Source organism: Cryptomeria japonica, chromosome 4, assembly GCF_030272615.1.
Source record: "Cryptomeria japonica chromosome 4, Sugi_1.0, whole genome shotgun sequence".
NCBI classification, from domain to species: domain Eukaryota; kingdom Viridiplantae; phylum Streptophyta; class Pinopsida; order Cupressales; family Cupressaceae; genus Cryptomeria; species Cryptomeria japonica.
Window position 1 is genome coordinate 164,232,979 of NC_081408.1, and position 16,883 is coordinate 164,249,861.

Consider the following 16,883-nt stretch of genomic DNA (forward strand, 5'->3'; position numbering starts at 1 on the left):
AGATTGAAGGACATGACCCAAAAATGACCAATAATGATCACCTGATGTTCAAGAATCCACTTCCATCACAAGATCAAAGGGGTCCTTCCACTTCCCGGCGAGGCACTGATACCACTGATTATACGTAGGCTGCGTATAACTACACTGTAAATCACCTGTATGATGCCAGTGAACAAATTGCAACTATAACCTTCAAAAATCCCACCTCAAATTGCAATGTTGTTACACGTCGTGGCAAGGTCACCATCAAGGCAGCTCCATAGGGCACCACCTCCGTCCCAAAGCAATACAATCTTGTGGAACAATTAGATAAAACGCCTGCGCTCATATCCATTTTAGAACTATTACGCCTATCACCATCTCATAAAACAATCTTGGATCAAGCACTCCAAGAAGCGTCAGTCCCTGCAAACCTTAATACGGACCAGTTTCAAGCCATGGTTGGAAATCTAAAGTCATCACCTTGTCTCACTTTTTCCGAAAGTGACAACTCTTCTTTCCAACAACCTCATAATCCTTCGCTACACATTGAAGGCTTTATCAACCAACACAGGATCAAGCGAGTCTTGATAGATAATGGAGCAGGCCTAAACATTTGTACACTACAATTGGTCACAGCATTGGGATATGCAATAGAATCAGTGGATTCTCGCAAGAAGATCACCATCAAGGCCTATGATGATGCAGAGCGTTCATCCAAAGGAGCTGTGGTACTACCAATCCGAGTGGGCCCTATGGTAAAGCACATCATCTGTCAGGTTCTGGACCTTCCTTTGCCATATAATCTATTATTAGGGAGACCTTGGATACATGCCATGCAAGCCGTTCCATCTACCTACCATCAATGTATCAAGTTCCCACATAATGGTGCAGAGATCACAATCCTGGGCGATGCAAATCCCTTTGCATTTTGCCATAATATCAGCCATCAACCGGAGATTACTGTTCCTAATAATAGGGAAGCTATTTCTTCCACATCATATGTAAATCCCGCCTCTCTTTCCAGTTCGAACACCCCTATACCCAAGCACGAAAAGCTTAAAATGAAAGTAGCAGAGGAAGGTCCGGGAGAATACAACTTGAGTCAGCTCTTTTGTGTGGGACAAATGCCCACTTCTCCTATAACACATGGTAAACCACAGCAGTTACTCCAAAAACCCATAGTCACGCCCGCATGTGCTTTAGCGCCTTTCATCCTTGGAAAGAGTCAAGAGGAAGAGACACAAGATGAGGACCTAGCGGACTGGATCTATAAAGATCCTATCACCATTGATATACCGCGAGTTACACTTCCTACGAAACAGTATGGCAAAGGCCTTCTCATTATGCAAAAAATGGGATATGATGGTCAGAGTGCTTTGGGATACTGCAAACAAGGACGACATGAACCGCTGCTGCCAGAATTCAAGCCCAAAGGTGATACAGGCCTAGGCTTTGAAAAAGAGATCCTTCCTAAACTCAAATTCAAAGGAAAACCCAACAAACCATTTTGCCCACCTACTGCAAAGAGGACACCTTTCATAATCAAAGCACCATCAAGCACTATCCCCACTGCCCCATCGAGGCTCACAACCCCACCACAACCGTCATCAATATCATTCATCCCACCAAACGAACCAGTAATCCCATCAGCAACACCATTTGTAGCAACAACTGTATGGAAACCTACAGCAACATCTATGGCACCAGCCATTCCAACAGAAGCCACTAAATCAACACTGCCGATACTTCCAGTAACAAATCCTTTAATCCCCATCGCAGTTCCTGCAGCACTGATCACTACAAAGATACATAAACCAATCACACCTGCCGTGTTTAACTCCAAAGACATCCCAGTATGGTATAGCAATCGGATGCTGGAGAGTGATTCAGAGACCGACTCACATGAGTGGGAATTTGATTCTGTACAACTTAACACTTCAGATGAGGAAGACACATCACCACCTCCGCCACACAAAGACATCCCTGTTTACGGAGAAGCATAGATAAAGACCACTTGGGTACCTGAGCTGGAAACATCTTCCACAGACCCTATGTCTCATCCTACGCCTGATTCTGACAGGGAGAGTACCATTAACGACCTTCACCATAACGTCTTAACCCTCACTGATACATCTCCCGCACTTAACCTAATCGATGAAGTAATGCCCATTATCCACCCTGAACTCATCGAATGGAACCAATCAAATCCTCCATGTCTTGACCTCTTCCAAAACGATGAGGCTATCATTGACTTTTTGGAATTACGGGATAATCTACCAAGCGGGGATCACAAAGCTGGATTCGCCATTGAACTTAATAGCGCAACATACTTCGGGGCGGATGCCAAACCTTTCAGCTGCAAAAATATAACAATGAAACATGGATCTTCCAGTGAAAACCACACTGTGGCACTGTTTGATCCCACAAAAGTAAAAAGAAAGAGCGTATCCAATGGTGAAAACCTCTTTGAGGCACCTGAGGATGAAGGGTTTGACATTCTCCCTGCTAATGCACAACAGGAACGATCAACGATTCTCATCGAGGAAACCAAAGAATACAATGTGGGGACTCCTAAAAATCCTCATATCATACATCTGGCATCTCTTCTCACTCCAGAGGAACAACCTAAATTTATAGAGTTCTTCCAGAAGCGTCAGATCAACTTTGCATGGTCATATGCAGACATGCCTGGGCTTGATCTTGATTTAGTCATGCATCACCTCACCGTAGCAGAAGGAGCCAAACCTGTCAAGCAGAAGCTTCGTAAGATGCATCCCCAGATTGCAGTGCTAGTCAAAACAGAACTCAAGAAACTCCTAGATGTTGGTTTCATTAGGCCAATTGATTATGCAGAATGGATCTCCAACATTGTGCCTGTCGGCAAACCAAAAGGGGGCATCCGCATTTGTACTGACTTCAGAGATCTGAATAAGGCATGTCCTAAGGATGACTTTCCCCTACCAAATATCGACATCATAGTGGATCTAACAGCAGGACATGCGATGCTTTCACTCATGGATGGCTTTTCCGGCTACAATCAGATAAAGATCGCACCCGAAGATCAACATAAGACAGCCTTCACATGTCCATGGGGCACATACTGCTGGAATGTAATGCCTTTTGGTCTAAAGAATGCAGGAGCGACCTATCAAAGAGCAATGACCACAATCTTCCATGACATGATGCATACTATGATGGAAGATTATGTGGATGACTTACTAGCAAAATCACTTACTAGAGAAGGACATCTCCACATCTTAGATCAAATCTTTGATAGACTGGAACAATATCATGTTCGACTCAACCCAAAGAAATGTGTCTTTGGAGTGACCTCCGGGAAGCTTCTAGGATACATTGTCTCAAGAAAAGGCATTGAGGTCGATCCAGCAAAGGTTAAGGAAATAATGGACATGCCACCTCCAAAGAATATCAGTCAGCTAAGGACATTACAAGGGCGGCTTCAATCCATCCGAAGATTCATTGCACAATTGGCTGATAAGTGTCACCCATTCACACATTTGCTACACAAGAACATCCGCTTTCAGTGGGATGCCAGATGCCAACAAGCATTTCAGACGCTTAAAGACTATCTCATGAATCCACCATTGTTGATGCCACCAGATCCAAGTAGACCGTTGTTACTTTATATCTCAGCGACAAGTACAGCATTAGGTGTATTATTAGCACAGCATAATGCAGAAGGCAAAGAGTGTGCTGTTTACTACATCTCTCGCACACTGGTTGGCTATGAACTCAATTACACACCTATTGAGTGAGCTTGCCTAGCAGTAATCTTAGCAGCCACTAAATTGCGGCACTATCTGTTGACACACAAGGTACAACTCGTCGCAAAGATTGATCCACTCAAGTATTTACTCAGCAAAGCAGCATTGACAGGTCGTTTGGCCAAATGGGTGATGATTCTAAGTGAATTTGACATTGAGTATGTGGACCGTAAAGCTATCAAAGGTCAAGTCATTGCAGATCAGTTGGCCGATGCACCACTCATAGGCGATCATCCCCTCATTTCCAATTTTCCAGATGAAGAGATATTCATGATCACAGAAGTACAACCATGGAAACTATATTTTGATGGTTCATACACTAGGCACGGCTCAAGGGCAGACATTCTATTTATCACACCTCAGGGTGATAGCATCCCGAAGTCTTACAGGCTCACATTTCCATGTACAAACAACATAGCAGAATATGAGGCTTTGATCACAGGACTCAGGCTAGCCATCCAATGGAAATTAAAAGAACTACAAGTATATGGCAACTCACAACTGGTCATTCGACAAGCAACAGATGAATATCAGACCAAAGATGATAAACTCATGCCATACAAGCAAATGGTGGACAATCTAAAGACATCATTTACTACTATCACTTTTGAGCAGATACCAAGAGATCAGAATCGAGCTGCTGACGCCATGGCTACCATCGCATCTCTCTTAGATCTTCCACAGAATTCAACACGCTATGAGTTCTTGGTAGAACAGCTTTGGATTCCCGCTTATGATATCCCCAAATCCGAAATGATATGTCACCTTGTTGGTTCTGAATCCCCATGGTACGGTGAGTTCTACACCTATCTCCGCGATCACACCCTTCCTCCCAACCAATCAAATAACCAACGAAAAACCTTCATTCGCCAAACTGCTCGATATACCATTATTGCCGAAACCCTATACCGACGTAGTCTTGATGGTACTCTCCTTCGATGTCTGGAACAAGATGAGATAACAAAGGCTTTGGAAGAGGTACATGAAGGAATTTGCGGGACTCACTCAAGTGGCCCGTCACTAGCCAAGAAACTCATGCGAGCTGGATATTATTGGCCATCTATGGAAAAAGATTCTTACTACTTTGTCAGAAAATGCAAGAAATGTCAAGTTCATGGCGACCTGATACATGCACCGGCCCAGGAACTGCAACCAATCACGACACCATGGCCTTTCTGTCAATGGGGCCTTGACCTTGTGGGTAAGATTCATCCATCTTCATCCAACGGCCATAAATTCATTATTACCGCCACCGAATACTTCACCAAGTGGATCGAAGCTATTCCACTTACCCAAGTCACCGACAAGCAGATCGCCTCATTCATCCTCAACTACATCATCTGCCGGTATGGTGTGCCCATGTCCATCATCACAGATAACGGTCTTCCTTTCAAAAATCAGGATGTCAGTGAGCTTTGTGAGAAATTTCATATCCAACACCGCTTTTCCACTCCCTATTACCCACAAGGCAATGGTCAGGCCGAAGCATCCAATAAAAACATATTGAGGATCCTAAAGAAGACAGTCAATGATGCCGGCCGTGATTGGCATCTTCAACTAAATCCAGCGCTATGGGCATATCGAACTAGCATTCGAACCCCTACAGGTGCAACTCCTTATTCATTGGTCTATGGTGCATAAGCTATCTTACCTATTGAGGTTGAGATACCATCATTACGAGTTTCCTTCCATAATCTCATCGATGATGAAGCATATAGAGTCTCACGCCTTCAGGACTTGGAGTTACTTGATGAGAAGCGACAAGCTGCATACAATCACCTCAAAGTCTATCAGCAGCGCATGAGTAGAAGCTACAATCACCGAGTTAGATCTCGTACATTTGAGGTAGGTGATCTTGTTCTTCGAGAAAATCCTCGCAACCAACCAAACAGAGAACATCAAGGCAAGTTTGAATCAAATTGGTTGGGCCCATATGTTGTCACTGCTGTGTTCGGGTCCGAGGCATATCAGTTGGCTACATCAGAAGGAGAATCGCTCGCAGATCCAATCAATAGCATGCACCTCAAACGGTTTTATACTTAAGGTGTACAAGGCATCAGGCTCCCCTGCATATCAGAAAATACCAAAAACATTAAGAAAATGTCCTGAAGAAAATACAAAAACATTCAAATAAATTCAAGAAAAATCATACATCCAAACGGTGAACAACCACTCCGGTGGCACCTTGGGTAAGTGCGATGGTAAAAACCTGGCAAACAGGCGCCACTCGTAAAGGCAATGGCTCCAGTATCTTTCAGACTTGTTGCAATCACACCTACTTCATACACACATCTATCCATATAACCATGGCTTGTTGTTTGATCTGTAATCAACGAAAATACTTCATGCGTCTTGCATCCCACTTTTTCATAGTCATGTCTACACTTGGGGGCAATGCCCTTAACCTATTGATGGAAGTGGATTCTACATTGTCTTATGCATCATTACGTTCTTCATTCAAGCAATCATCAAAAATATCAAAAACATTGGAAAAAGTCTCAACAAAATACCAAAAAATTCAACAATGTCTCATCAAAATCCAAAAACATTCAAAAATGTCTCATCAAAATCCAAAAACATTCAAAAAATGTCTCATCAAAATCCAAAAACATCGCAAAACCATCGAAAATCACACAAAGACATGGCAACACATTGTACATATTCATCCGCATAGATACAAAACAAACATTGACACAATACTCACACAATGACCACTTATCAATCGACCAAAACAAACCACATCAACAATCCAAACTGTCTTTAAACAAGGATGTATCCTTCCTTACCAAAACAAAGACAAAAGTGACGTTTTCTTTGACAAGAAAATTATCTTAAAGCTATCAAATACTTGGTTGATTTGTGAGTACAATCCTTTGTTTATCTGTATCGGGATCTTTTCAGCATTGTTTTATATCGCTTGCGCATTAATTCCGATGAAGTTCTGGGGCATGTACTAATGGTGTCTACGTGGGAAGTTCACTAAGCTACGTGATCTTATGCCAAATGTAGTCATAGATCACTACGGCTTGCTGACTACAGTGTATATCTCGACCATATGGGCATGAACCATTACCAAGGATCCTTATTCTTTATTCTTTATGTATATATACTATTTGGTTATAGATACAATGCTCATCCTTTGGTTCCTCTTCCTCCAAAATTGGATAACGATTTTATTTCTTAGTACAGTATGCACTTGTCTCAGGATCTGATCAACCTAAGATCAAGGAGGACGATCCAAGTCATGCACGAAAGGAGATGATCCTTGTCTGTTCCGCAAGCAATACTCTGGTCGACTTGACCCTTATATATCAAGTCGTTTGTATTAACTTGCTATATTAAAATCCATGAAAGAAATACTCAGGTCATCTTGAATCATTATGTCAAGATGCTTGTATTCTCTTCCAACATTTTTAAAGCTCAACGATGAAAATAGAGCACTATGGATCGTCATCTCATCTCATCTGTTTATACATTGCATTCCGTTGCATATCACCCACCCATTCATTCATATGTAGGATTTACACGCAACAAATGACCAATAAAAGCTGATCTTGGATACAATCACGACCGAGTACTCTGATACATCATCAATGCATCACACAAAGTCTAAAAAACCTTGCATTCCTCATGATCATATCATCCTCACATTTAAGTTGAATCTTGCATTAAACATTTTTAGTTGCATCTTGCATTAAACATTTAGTTGCATCTTGCATTAAAACATTTAAGTTATATCTTGCATTAAACATTCATGTCACTTTTTGCATATCGTTCATTTTGGACATTAAATTTTCATTAATCATTATTTGCATCATTACATTTGATCATAAATAAATAGATCCATTTAGGGGATTAAATTGTCTTTGATTATATTTAGTCCTTTACTAAGCATTCATATAGTATCAATTATTCATCATCATTTATCATTGCATACATTCATAATTAAAACATTGCATTCATTCGTCCAGTTATTAAAATATTTTCTTATGCTCATTTTAGGATTCATTTCACATCGCATTCATTATCCTCTTTTTAATTGTATTAAGGTACAGTTATTACAAATATTAGTTATAGTATCATCCCACTTTCATATTTCAGCATTTAGATTCATAAGTCACTTTAGTTACAAAACATTGGTTCATACCATTTCATACATCCATTTTACATATGCATTCATTTAACACAACATCATATAAACATTTGTACTTTACATTTTGTTTATCCATCTGCATTCATTTAGGCATCATCATATAAACATTTGTACTTTACATTTTGTTTATCCATATTACATTCATTTAACAACACATCTAAATGCATATTCATACATAACATCATTCATTCCACCATTGCATTAACATTATCATTACATCGCAATAGGAAACATCAAAATCCTGTTCATAAAATCTAGCATAAGCATATATCATCAGGGCATTACATACATAAAGCATTACATCAAAAATCAAAAACAAATCATACATATATAAACCTGCATTCATATGTCAGTATACAACATCATAAATCATCATAAAAACATGCATATAGAAAACATCTCATCAAATGCATACATGTACACCTATCCATCTAAGCAATAAATCATCATCATGCATAAGCATCCATACATAATCAAATGCATATCATCACAATATGGGATCTCCTCATATATATCATCTCATATATCGCAGTACAAAGAAGTCTACAAAATCGGCTACCAAGAGCCATCCAAGATACAGTCCATGAATAAACAATGATACAATATATGTATGCAAAAATGCTCTCTCAAATACCGCTCTGGCCAGATGCTGTACCACCACCACCACCCCTACCTGCTCCACCACTGGTACCTGCCCCACCTGATCCATCTCTCCGTGGAGGCCTCATCGAACCCCCACTCCCTCCTGCATCTCCTGATCTCTCCCGTCTCAAAGGACCCATCACTCCCCCACTGCTCTGCATCCTCTGTGATCGCTCTGATCTCGTCTGCCGCATCTGGGTATAACTGAGAGCTCACTGACTGAGTGGCACCACCTGCTCATATAAACGTCGCCAGTACTCTATCTCAGCCTGTGCTCGCCCAAACCGCCTCATAATCTCCCCTGTAGGACCCTGTGCTCCTACTCCCGCTCGGACTCTCTCCTGCAGCTCCGCCAATCTCTCCACCGCAGTATCTCTCTCCCGCAGCACCACCGTCAGCTCTGACTCACGTGCAAATAGCTGCACATCCCTAGCTGCTATCTCCTCCTCTAATCTCTCTATCCGGGTCTACAAATACCCTATCATATGATCCTGCAGATCCCTAGTAGCTCCCTCTCCCGTGTCCATGGCTGCCTCCCCTGCACCACCCTCCCCTGCACCTGTCTCCATCGGGATCTCTCTCTCCATCCCCCTCCCACTCAGCTGCACTCCTCCCTGCATCAACGGTCCCTGTGATATCTGAAGAGGCAGTCCACCTCTCCCTCTTCGCTGCCTCGGCATCCCTAACCCACCTCCTCCTCCACCACCTCCTCCTCCACCTCCATCTCCTCCTCCTCCACCACCTCCTCCTCCATCTCCTCCTCCTCCTCCTCCTCGGCCTCCTGCTCTCCGTCCTCGTCCCCGTCCTCTCTCATCCTCAAAAGATGGGATCGACTCTGCCGGGTCTGATATACGAAGAATCGGGTGTGCCGCTCTATATTGTGTATACTCATCTGTCACCCCTGCATCAACGACCCTCGGTCGTAGGTCCCATGGCCTCGCCTGCAGTGTCCGAAACTCTGCCAGTGCCTGATCATACGGTAGCACTAGACACCATGCATACCGCTCCCGAATCACCTGTGCATACTCCCCTAATCCGCTAGGCAGTCCCTGCTGCCGTCCGAACTGCCTCATCACTCGTCCTGGCACCTGTCTCTCTACATGATAGGAGGTCCTCCCAATCAAGAATCGGGTCATGAATACATATGGCAGTGCCTCTGCGTCATCCTCCCATGGCTCACACTCCAAGTATGGCTGCCATATTACTGCATCCAAGTCATCCAATGCCCGCCGCCACCACTCTACCTTCCCCAAGTGGGGCTGACTCATCATGCCACTGTACATAAACATGTATGGCTGGTCCACGGCTCGGAATCTGAGACTCACTGGTCGAGTCACTGGAAGATGCTCCCATGCCCAAACATGTAGCAGCGTCATGCCCACTGCAAGAGAACCCCTCCCTCGGTACACTACCTCGTGTAACTCCTGATACATGTGCGCCAGCACGCACGGCCCCCATGCAAATCGGGTCCCCTTGGTCATCATCATCTCTATCACCTGTCCCCATCCCACCGCCAATCCATGTGACCGCCTGTCTGGACACAACAGTCCTCCCACAATCCCTGACAACACTGCTGGAAGGGGCTCATATAGTGCTACTATATCCTCCCATGCGATCGAGCCATCATCAATATATACATCCTCGTCAAAAATCCTCTGACACGACACGGTCCCCCAGGATCTATCATATGTAACCAGCTCCCCCCGAATCGGAATCCGAAGGATGCGCCACACGTCCTCCAACGTCATAGTCATCTCTCCCTGTGCCAAATGAAACGTGCACGTCTCACTGTGCCATCGCTCTGCCAATGCTGTGATCAGGCCGTGATTCATCCGAATCACGGGCATGTGCATCACCTCGTAAAGCCCAGTCGCTGCTATACAGTCTATCTCCGCCTGCGTCAACCGATCCCGCAACCCCTGTGTCGCAGGATGCTGCTCGCGTAACTGCAACACGCGCAGATCCTCCTGCACATAGACATTCATCAAATCACCATCAGTTGTTTTGTTTTCAAACTTTCTTAAGTTTAAACCTAGACTATCATCAGATACTTTGATCAAGTATCTTCGGGTCTCAATAGGTAAGCAATCATGGCCACCTAGATTTCCAACATACATTTATTCTAACAAATGACCTAAGTCTCATCGGGCTGCTATGGTTCAAAACAACTCCCACTTCACCTCGCCATCCATCAATCATTGGCATCCGGAGATTCGTTTTGTCCAACACTGGGGCATCTCTTTATCCTAAGCAAAAGCGCTATTTTATCTACAAAAGCGCTAGTTGTCCACAATAACGCTACTACCTTATCCAAAGCGCTCAAACAGCTATGCAAAAGCGCTAAAATTGCAAAGGCGCTAAAAAAGCTATACAATAGCGCTCATTCATGTCAATAGCGCTCAATTAACCCTGCAATAGCGCTACTTGGTCAAATGCGCTGAAACTTGCATACAATAGCGCTAATGCATGGCAAAAGCGCTCAAACAAGAGCACAATAGCGCTATTGCGGCACAATAGCGCTAGTTTATGGAGCAAAAGCGCTAAAACCAGAGTTTCAGCGCTCTTGCTCCGACTTGACTTGGACTCAGCTAAAAACCTATCAAAAATGCATGAAAATTGAGTTTTCGAATTTGCGTACCGCTGGTCCGTAGTCCTCTGGGCGCTGAAACCGTCGGACTCGCTCGAATCTGTGCTCGGTGATCGGAATCGGCATCGTAGCTGCTCCTTGCTCCTCCAAATGTCACTCTCAGAGCTCTCGTTTTCAATTGGTCGCGGTCACAAATGATCCTATTTTCAGCCCTTTCACCCCATTTATACCCCCCGCCGTCACCGTAACTTCGCCCCGCTCATCGTCGTGGTCCCCGTGAACTTCCCGAGCCCCCCATTTCTCCATTTTTCCCCCGATTTCTTCTATTTTTCACCAGTATACCTAACTTCTTCTCTTCTATCACCCTGCCAATTTTCATTCTTTTTCGAGAGATCGCCCGATTTTTCAAAAATTTTCGGCCCATTTCTCGAGGGGGCATACCACCCATTAAATTTACATTTTATGGGGCATTTTTTTCACATCAGTTTTTCTTTCTTTGAAACGATGCGATAAACCGCACCGTCTCAAAGAGGGGCAAATGTAGTCACACAAATCTGTCCAGCTTAATTAAATAAATATTTGCTATTTATTTGATTAAAAATCTACTAGCCATCAGTTAATTAAATTAATATTTAATTAATTCATCCCCAAACATTCTTCTATTAATTAAATAAATTATTCAATTTATTTTAATTAATTCATTAAATCAAATTCCATTCAATTAAACAAATAAAATCTATTTATTTAATTAAATTCCCTTTTCCTCTTTTAAATAAATTAAATAAAACATTTATTTAAATCATTATCCCCACTCCAGTTGCATTTTCCTACAAATGCAACTTGCACACATTTATTGAAATAAATGAATTTTTGTTTTTAATAAAATCGTATTTTCCCTCACCCACCAAATCCACTTGCAAAATCTAATCCCCTTCTAGATTCTTCTAACCCCTTCCTAATTAGCCTAATCCATCCCCTAATTATTGTCACATTCCTAAGCAAAGGGAAGTCACTTCTCAAAGCCTAAAAGTCTTTGATAACCATTAAAGGCTTCCAACCTTCAACCACTAAATGTCTCAAAGTCTTGGATAACCTTTGAAAGCTTCCAACCTTCAACCACTTAATCCACAAAGTCTTCAAAAACCATTAATGGTTAACCCAAACCCTCCTACATGGTTAAAACATTTGTTTTGACTCAACCTCTACCCAACCCAAGGGTCTGATTAGGTCTTTAATGCTTTGACCATGATTATCTCTTAATCATTTGCACAAAGGTTTATTCTTGGATTAATTCCTAATCCAGTGGATAATCTTAATTTAGGCTTGACCCTTAGCCTTTAGATAACCATGAGGTCTTCTCAGGTCTTTAATGCCTCCAACCTCTTCTTTCAACCCAACCCTATGTTGACATTTGTCACCATTTCATTAGTGTCAATTGAGCACATGGATCCCCAACTTTCAAGCTTGACCCTTGATTAAACCCTTCAATCCTGGCCATCCATTGCTCCATTTTTCTTATAAATAGAGCCCATTCCTTCATAATCCAGATCCTGAAAACTTGTATGCATTTAGGCTATAGACATTTTTAGAGAGCATTTGACATAGTATAACTAATATCTTGTTATTTTAGATAAAATCAATCATTTTAGCATCAATAGCATAATATTAGCTTCTTTATTTACATTTAGAGCTATACTACAATCTCAATCCTCCATAAGCATCCATAGTGCAAAAAGCTGCTGAGAGCTACACTATTTTGGAACTTGGAGAGGAGAGGAACAAGGGAGAAGGAGCTAAGGCCATGTTAAGAGGCAGTTGGAGATGCCTCATAATCTTTGTTTCGTTTATTAGATACATTTGCATGCTTTTAATGTCTCTCTTGGTATGCCTTCATAGATTAGTTTTTGATTGACTAACACTAACAGTTTTTGTGTCTTTGGTGTTGTTTATCATTTGCTAACCTTGTGCCGTTTTGCAGGGCATCAGTTTTGAAGATATTAAATTTTTCATTTTGGAAGGGTCCAATAAAAGGTTTAAATTTGATTTTGAGGACTTTAGAGGCCCCAAAATGCTGTGAAAAGTGGGCATAAATGACATAACGACTTACAAGGCAGTAGAGCACTTCGCAAGATTTTTGACGCTTCAAATGGTTCGTCAATCGGACACACGGTTCAAAAGTTATGGCCTCCGAAAGTTTGTACTCCTGAAATAGGAAATATAAAATACATCAGACACATAAATGAGTTGTAAAAAAGGAGGGATATGTCATAGGGCATCTAGAAGGGAGATAAGGTTGGCTACATCTTATTGGGTGGTTTTAACCCATGGTTTTGTAATACCGTTTGATGGTTTCTTGTATTATATCTCCTATATATGAGGTGCGTGAGATAGAGGTTGTGTGTAAGAATCTTATACCTATTGAGTTGCCTTTGAATCTCTGATTTGTGGTACTCCCACGAAGAACTTTCTCTGCAAGTATATTGTAATATGTTTTGATTGCGGAATAATATATTGGGCAGCTTTTGGAGTATGGGGTTTTTCTCCCGAAAGGGTTTTCCCCACGTAAATCATTGTGTTATTGTTTGAATGTTATTATATCTATTTCTATTTTCTGTAACTGTTGTGATGATCTGTAAATTTTTTTGCATTAATCTCCCCTCAAGGTTAGTGTGTGAAGTTGTTCCGCTATTTAACTTCCTTACAAGTGATCATAGCTTGATCACCTTTGGTTTTAGTTGTGGGTTGTTGGCTTTTTTGAACTAATCCAGATTTGAGTGGGAGCTTTTGCAGAAGACATTTTTTGATCTCGTTGTAGGAATTTTCAGATGGCAAGTTCATCAGGGAAAGTAGAGGTGGAGAAATTTAATGGAACAAATTTTGAGATGTGGAAGCTAAAGATGGAAGATCTGCTAATAGATTGAAATCTATGGGATGCTATTGATGTGAATGTCCAAAGGCCCTCAGATCCTACTACAACGTCTCAGTATGATGTTATGGACAATAAAGCCAAGGATCTAATCAAACTGTGCCTGACAGACTCTGTTCTAATCAATGTCCACAAAGAAAACACTACAAAGAAACTATGGACCAAGCTTGGTGAAATGTATCAAGTGAAATCTTTATTAAATCACATTTTCTTGAGGAATAAATTGTATTCCTTGAAGATGGAAGAGGGTGGACGACTTGCAGACCACCTGGAAGAATTCAATATATTGGTGGCTCAATTAGTATCTATCAGTGTTAAGATGTATGAAGAGGAGAAATGTCAAATCTTTCTTTAAGATGAACGAAGAGGAGAAATGTCAGATCTTTCTTTGTTCTTTGCCTGATTTGTGGGATTCTCTTGTTATGGCTATCGATAGCAATTATGTTGTTTTGAAGTTTGAAGATGTGGTGGGTGCCCTACTTGGTGAAGAGATGCGAAGGAAGGTATCCCATGGTTCGAAGAAAGCCCCAATTGTTTGTGGAAGACCTAAGGAGAAAGGCAAGAAGAATGAGAAGCGTGATAAGTCCAAATTGAAAGGGAGATCAAAATCTCTCGGAAAGTCCAAAGTTGTTTGTTGGAATTGCGGTAAATCAGGTCACATCCGTAAGGACTACAAAGAAGAAAAGAAGAAGAAAAAGAAGAAGAAAAAGAAGAAGATTGATTCCGATTCTGAGTCCGAGAAGGAAGATGGTGATGCATTTATTGTAGCTTTGGCGACTCATGCAGGTAATGATGCCTGGTTAATTGACTTAGGTGCATCTTTTCATATGGCTGCCAATAGAATATGAAGAATTTAATGGAGGTAAGGTGTACTTGGGTTATGATTCACATTTAGACATGGTTGGTCAAGGTAAAGTTATAATCAGGTTTTCTGATGGTAGAATAAAATGGATTAATGGCGTGCTGCATATCTTTGGTTTTTAAACGAAATCTGTTATCTATGAGTAAACTAATAGATGCTGGTGTGTAGGTAGTCTTTTCTGAAGCAGTATGTAAGATGATTAAGGATGCTATGGTAATTGCTAGAGGTGTCAGGTTCGACACTTTCTATAAGCTAGACACATACACTGTTGAGTGTAATAGCACTTATGTAAAAAGTAAATAGGTGGAAGATTTGAGGGTTTCACCTTCAACAGATGGAAATGGGTTTTGGGTACCTAAGGGTGCTCTTTCTTCTGAAGTAAAGTTACCTACATAGAAGACTATGTTATGGCACCAAAGGCTTGACCACATTGGATACAAGGTGATGAATACTAAGAGGGGGGGTGAATTAGTATGCCAAAAATCTTTGCACTTAAACACTTTACAAGACTGACAGTAAACCGGTAAAATAGTTTAGCAGACAAACCAGTTAGTACACATGCAAACCAAATAGCAAATAATGCATTCACCCACAGAAGCACAAACACCATAACACATGAGATTTTGACGTGGAAACCCAAATGGGAAAAACCATGGTGAGATGGAACTCACAAGTAACTATCTGCAGAATAGGAACCAGACCGGTTAAGGTCAGACCGGTTAAGGTCTTACAATGTTCTTTACCAGAACAGATCCTGTTAGGAATCTCAATCTCTGTTAGGAGATAAGTCTGATTAAAGACTACCTTGCTAGAGGATTTTAGATCCACAGATGTGAACCACCTTATTAGAGGATTTACAAAAGGCTTTTGAGCCTACCCGGTTAAGGGCTACAGACTTGTCAAAGATGTGAGTAATCAACAAGTGTTTGATCTAGCTAGTAGCACAGACTGCTTGGTTAGATCCTTGGTAGCTCGTTCCTAATGCACTCTAGCATTACTTCAGTCTTTTACACATTCATATTCTCTCCAACTCCTCAATCACCTTAAACCCTAGCAACAATATCAACGATAGCAACAACCTAAAACCCTAGACATGATGTCCTTATAAAGGAATTTGATTTCATGTCGGTCCAATAGGACTACATTACAATTTCCTAGGTTCAATGAACCTGGACATACTTGGTACCATGACACAAAAAGCACCGTTAATGTGTCGGCACCGTCAAACAATTGGTGGATGGTAACTCATCACAAAATGTCGGTTGGTAACTCATCATAGAGTATTACCGGTTCATACAAAATGTCGGTTTCCGGTTTGACAAAAATGAAGACTGGTAAAAATGTGTTATGCCGCTTTAGTCCCTTGTACCGCTTGGGATCCATGAACCGCTTGGGGTCAATATGCCGCTTCAGACCGGGAAACACATTTTGCAAAACATCAATAGTCTAAAGACTATAATACAACATACCGGTTGGAACAAATACCGGTTGTGCTCTAACTCATACATATAAAGAGGATCTCAATGCAAGTGTGTGTCCATCAATGACAATCACAACATAAACATAAAAAATGCCAACATAAGGGTCTAAGGACCTTGAAAAATAAAAACCTTGTTGAAGGTTTGAATGATTGTAATCTTGACTTTGATTTCTGTGAGAATTTTATTTATGGAAAACAAAACCGCGTTCAGTTTTACTTGAGTTCTCATAAACCCTGTGGTGTTTTGGATCTTATTCATTATGATGTGTTTGGTCCCATAGATGTTCCTTCCCTTAGAAAATCCATATATTATGTTTCATTTATTGATTATTTTAGTAGAAGGACATGGGTATATTTTTTAAAGAGTAAATATGAACTTTTCAGTTGATTTAAAGAATTTAAAGCAATGGTTGAGTTGCAGACTGACAAGAAAATTACAAGTTTGAGGACTAATAATGGCGGTGAA